Source organism: Schistocerca gregaria, chromosome 2 (assembly GCF_023897955.1).
Source record: "Schistocerca gregaria isolate iqSchGreg1 chromosome 2, iqSchGreg1.2, whole genome shotgun sequence".
In the NCBI taxonomy this organism is placed as follows: domain Eukaryota; kingdom Metazoa; phylum Arthropoda; class Insecta; order Orthoptera; family Acrididae; genus Schistocerca; species Schistocerca gregaria.
Window position 1 is genome coordinate 250,202,074 of NC_064921.1, and position 6,106 is coordinate 250,208,179.

At 41.7% G+C, this 6,106-nt stretch overlaps 1 pseudogene; it reads left to right on the top strand.

Annotated features, from left to right (window-relative positions):
* Positions 1–314: 314 nt before the first annotated feature.
* On the top strand, positions 315–432 carry LOC126337274 (5S ribosomal RNA; annotated as a pseudogene).
* The last annotated feature ends 5,674 nt before the right edge of the window (positions 433–6,106 follow it).

Below are 6,106 nucleotides of genomic sequence, written 5' to 3' on the forward strand. Positions count from 1 at the left end.
TGCTTTATATCTCATACAAAAAGGACGTGTAATTTTTACTCATGCATCAACAATGCGTGTAGTAAAAGCTATGTGCGATAAAAATGAAAGAAAACATATATATTAAGAGTTATCATAAACAAAAGAATATTTTTATTTATTACGCCAATATTCGCTCTGAAGCATGACTTTTGCCAGCAATCATGAGAAGAGGCAGTAATTTCCTCCATCCTGCAAGACATCTAAAAATATATATGTGCTAATCGTCAAGATTTAGTCGATGGACTGTATGATCGCCAACCACAAAAATTTAGAGGTGAATTAATGGTACCAAGGGCAGCGGCCTTGCCGCAGTGGGTACACCGGTTCCCGTCAGATCACCGAAGTTAAGCGCAATCGGGCGTGGCCAGCACTTGGATGGGTGACCATCCGGGCCGCCATGGGCTGTTGCCATTTTTCGGGGTGCACTCAGCTCGTGATGCCAATTGAGGAGCTACTCGACCGAATAGTAGCGGCTCCGGTCAAAGAAAACCGTCATAACGACCGGGAGAGCAGTGTGTGACCTTACGCCCCTCCTAGCCGCATCCTCATCTGTTGATGACACGGCGGTCGGATGGTCCCGATGGGCCACTTGTGGCCGGAAGACGGAATGCTACAATGATGCCAGTATAACGTAGTAGTGACAGTCATATATATATGTGTGTGTGTGTTGTGTGTGCAACAATCGTACAACTGACATTTTGCTAAGCAACAAGTTTGCTGCAAAATACGGTTTGTGTGACTGCAGTATTGGTACGTTGCATATTATTTTTCTTACGTTGCGAGAAAGACTGTTTATGGCACCAATTTAGTTTCAACAAGAATTCATGCTTTAATTCCAGTTCTGTAAGTAGTAATTATCTCTAATTATCTTAATTTGATGCTGATTAATACTTTTTGTGAGAGCTGTAGGGCTGCCTCCCAGCACGGTTATCCCAACAAACGACCAACAGAACTAACACAATTGACGACCGATTTTCTAGCACAACTAAACAAGAACAGAATTTTCTAGCGAATGCTAAATGAACATGAAATTTTGTCATTTTCAGTCAAAGAAAAACTCATTTTTGGCTTTTCCATATTGCATTGGATACGAGTGCAACGAAAACCATATTATATAAAAATGACTAGCAACGAATTAAAAAAAAAAAAAAAACATTTTATCTACCAACAGGAGATGTAACTGATCTTCTTGACCACGCAGAGAAAGTAGGAAATTTGCGCTATAGCTTGCATTATTATGCTTAGGAGCGCCTCTTTTGTCGTATTTAGATTTCTTTTCTTTTTCCTCGTAGTTTCCCTAGTAGAAAATTTATTTAACAAAAGGACTCAAAAATCATACCAAACTTTATCTCGTCAGTTTACTGTAAATTATTCCGAAAATTTCAATCATTTGTGTGATAATACTTCTCGACAAATTGACAGGAGTTATCAAAACGCGATTACACAGGAAACTGCAGATTTCAAATGCAAGATTTATTTGCATAAAATTTTTTCTACTGGTTTTTATTAATTTTTTGGTAATTGCTAGCACGATCAAAATGGCTGACCAGAAATTACCCATTGTTGATCGTAATATAGAACATGCAATCGGCGAAAATGGTGGTGATTTGCACAAAGAGATAAATGAAAACGAAGAGCCAAACATACAACTAGCAGTAAGCCGCCATAAATCGGAGATAGGTATCAAAGACGTAAAAATGGGATCACCAATACACGGACAAACTACGACGATACCATGATGAATATCGAGGAAACTGTTTCACGCATCTCCCGAAGCGATGTATCACTGCTGAACGTAAAACAGTAATGTGTTTTGACACGATAGAACGGACATCGATTATCGGTAATTAGAATATTAACATGCAAAGTTCAGGTTATTACAACGATAATTGTACCACCAATGTGCTTTTACACCAATTACTGACAACTATGAACGCGAAATTCAATACAGTTACACAACAGCTTAGTATAACTTGAACACAACATGTAGCGGTTTGTCACAAGATTTTTCTGTTTTCAAAACAGAACAAGAACAGGTGTTGGAAGATTTCCAAAAGAGTGTCACACTAAATTTCAATGATCTGACAGAAAATCTACACACCGAGATATCTGAAAATTTAAAAGAAGTGAAAAAAAAATTGAAACAGGAGGTAATTTCTGACGTTAAACGAAGTATTGATGTTTTGAACGAAAAGACAGGTTCAGTTAGTGATAATCAAGAACACCTAGAAATTGAATTAAAGAAAATCCCGGACATGAATAATAGTATAAGAGCAAATCAAAACCAAATGCGTAATACTATAAAGTTACCACTACTGATAATAAGCTACAGAAGGCTATGAACGTTTATCATTGGCAGCAGAGGAGCTAACATTAAGAGTAGAAAGCTTGGAATTAGTGAATGTGCCAAAAGAGAAAGAACTCATGAAAGAAAGAAACGGCTCTAAGCACTATGGGACTTAACATCTGACGTCATCAGTCCCCTAGACTTAGAACTACTTAAACCTAACTAACCTAAGGACATCACACACATCCATGCCCGAGGCAGGATTTGAACCTGTGACCGTAGCAGCAGCGCGGTTCCGGACTGAAGCGCCAGGAAGCGCTCGGCCACAGCGGCCGGCATAATATTCAGCTACCTGTGCACAAGATGGATGCGTGTAATAGTTGTCAAATTCTTCTCACAAGCCCGATAGCGAGCGCAAGTGAAAACTATAAAATTCGATTTATCTACAGCAGTATCTACAATAAATGCGCAATTGCCACTCAGTGTTCCGCACACTTGTAACAACACATCGATGTCAGGTAATGCCGAATCCATCTTCGCTGAGGAAGGTTTGCTTGGACATAGGCAGTTTCCCACATATTCGACAGGTGGAAAACAGATGAACCCGGTAGTTTTTATCAGTGTGTTGCGCAACGTATTTCTGCGTAACTTGACATAAACTTAAAAGGTAATATTTGTTGCTGGTTACAACCAAGGCGACGTTCTTTTGCGAGCCACTGAAGTGGCAGAACATTGTCACAGTTACGAAAATTTTAACATACTTTCTTGGACAAGTACTGGTCGGAAGCCGTTAACCCTGCTCCATTTAATAGCAAGCATGGAAGCTTGAGGGGGTATTTCGAAAAGTATTTAAATAAGACCAGATATTGGACCGTTCACATATCATAGGTGGATATATTGAAAATATAAAAGACCCGACCTCCACGACACATAAGGGAATAACTAGTAACCACACCAGCACACGACACTGAGTACTTTTGGACAGTTTTGGATTCCAGTGTCCCGATTTATCAAGAGGCACCATGGCAACATAAAGCAGCAGATAAACAAACACCTCAACCCATCTTTCGAAATCAACGTGTAAATTCATTACTGGCCATTAAAATTGCTACATCAAGAAGAAATGCAGATGATAAACGGGTAATCATTGGACAAATATATTATACTAGAACTGACATGTCATTACATTTTCAAGCAATTTCAGTGCATAGATCCTGAGAAATGAATACCCAGAACAACCACCTCTGGCCGTAATAACGGCCTTGATACACCTGGGCATTCTACATCTACATCTACATCTAAATCTACGCAAGCCACCCAACGGTGTGTGGCGGAGGGCACTTTACGTGCCACTGTCATTACCTCCGTTTCCTGTTCCAGTCGCGTATAGTTCGCGGGAAGAACGACTGTCTGAAAGCCTCCGTGCGCGCTCTAATCTCTCTAATTTTACATTCGTGATCTCCTCGGAATGTATAAGTAGGGGAAAGCAATATATTCGATACCTCATCCAGAAAAGCACCCTCTCGAAACCTGGCGACCAGGCTACACCGCGATGCAGAGCGCCTCTCTTGCAGAGTCTGCCACTTGAGTTTGCTGAACATCTTAGTAACGCTATCACGCTTAACAAATATTAACCCTGGGACGAAACGCGCCGCTGTCCTTTGGATCTTCTTATCTCCTCTGTCAACCCGACCTCGTATGGATCCCACACTGATGAGCAATACTCAAGTATAGGTCGAACGAGTGTTTTGTAAGCCACCTCCTTTGTTGATAGACTACATTTTCTAAGGACTCTCCCAATGAATCTCAACCTGGTACCCACCTTACCAACAATTAATTTTATATGATCATTTCACTTCAAATCGTTCCGCACACATACTCCCAGATATTTTACAGAAGTAACTGCTACCAGTGTTTTTTCCGCTATCATATAATCATACAATAAAGGATCATTCTTTCTATGTATTCGCAATACATAACGTTTGTCTATGTTAAGGGTCAGTTGCCACTCCCTGCACCAAGTGCCTATCCGCTGCAGATCTTCCTGCATTTCGCTACAATTTTCTAATGCTGCAACTTCTCTGTATACTACAGCATCATCCGCGAAAAGCCGCATGAAACTTCCGACACTATCTACTAGGTCATTTATATATATTGTGAAAAGCAATGATCCCATAACACTCCCCTGAGGCACGCCAGAGGTTACTTTAACGTCTGTATACATCTCTCCATTGATAACAACATGTTGTGTTTTGTTTGCTAAAAACTCTTCAATCTAGCCACACAGCTGCTCTGATATTCCGTAGGTTCTTACTTTGTTTATCAGGCTACAGTGCGGAACTGTATCGAACGCCTTCCGGAAGTCAAGAAAAATAGCATCTACCTGGGAGCCTGTATCTAACATTTTCTGGGTCTCATGAACAAATAAAGCGAGTTGGGTCTCACACGATCGCTGTTTCCGGAATCCATGTTGATTCCTACAGAGTAGATTCTGGGTTTCCAAAAACGACATGATACTCGAGCAAAAAACATGTTCTAAAATTCTACAACAGATCGACGTCAGAGATACAGGTCTATAGTTTTGCGCATCTGCTCGACGACCCTTCTTAAAGACTGGGAGTACATGTGCTCTTTTCCAATCATTTGGAACCTTCAGTTCCTCTATAGAGACTTGCGGTACACGGCTGTTAGAAGGGGGGCAAGTTCTTTCGCGTACTCTGTGTAGAATCGAATTGGTATCCCGTCAGGTCCAGTGGATTTTCCTCTGTTGAGTGATTCCAGTTGCTTTTCTATTCCTTGACACTTATTCGATGTCAGCCATTCTTTGTTTGTGCAAGGATTTGAAAAAGGAACTGCAGAGCGGTCTTCCTCTGTGAAACAGCTTTGGAAAAAGGTGTTTAGTATTTCAGCTTTACGCGTGTCATCCTCTGTTTCAATGCCATCATCATCCCGGAGTGTCTGGATATGCTGTTTCGAGCCACTTACTGATTTAACGTAAGACCAGAACTTCCTAGGATTTTCTGTCAAGTCGGTACATAGAATTTTACTTTCGAATTCACTGAACGCTTCACGCATAGCCCTCCTTCGCTAACTTTGACATCGTTTAGCTTCTGTTTGTCTGAGAGGTTTTGGCTGCGTTTAAACTTACAGTGAAGCTTTCTTTGCTTTCACAGTAGTTTCCTAACTTTGTTGTTGTACCACGGTGGGTTTTTCCCGTCCCTCAACAGAGCTTGGATGGCGTGTACAGGTACAGCTGCCCATGCAGCTTCAACATGATACCACAGTTCATCAAGAATAGTGACTGGCGTATTGTGACGAGCCAGTTGGTCGGCCACCATTGACCAGACGTTTTCAGTTGTTGACAGATCTGGAGAATGTGCTGGCCAGGGCAGCATTCGAACATTTTATGTATCCAGAAAGGCCCATACAGGACGTGCAACATGCGGTCGTGCATTATCCTGCTGAAATATAGGGTTTCGCAGGGATCGAATGAAGGGTAAAGCCACGGGTCGTAACACATCTGAAATGTAACGTCCACTGTTCAAAGTGCCGTCAATGCGAACAAGAGGTGACCGAGACGTGTAACTAGTGGCACCCCATACCATCAGGCTGGGTGATACGCCAATATGGTGATGACGAATACACGCTTCCAATGTGCGTTCACCGCGATGTCGACAAACACGGATGCGACCATCATGATGCTGTAAACAGAACCTGGATTCATCCGAAAAAATGACGTTTTGCCATTCCTGCAGCCAGGTTCGTCGTTGAGTACACCATCGCAGGCGCTCCTGTCTG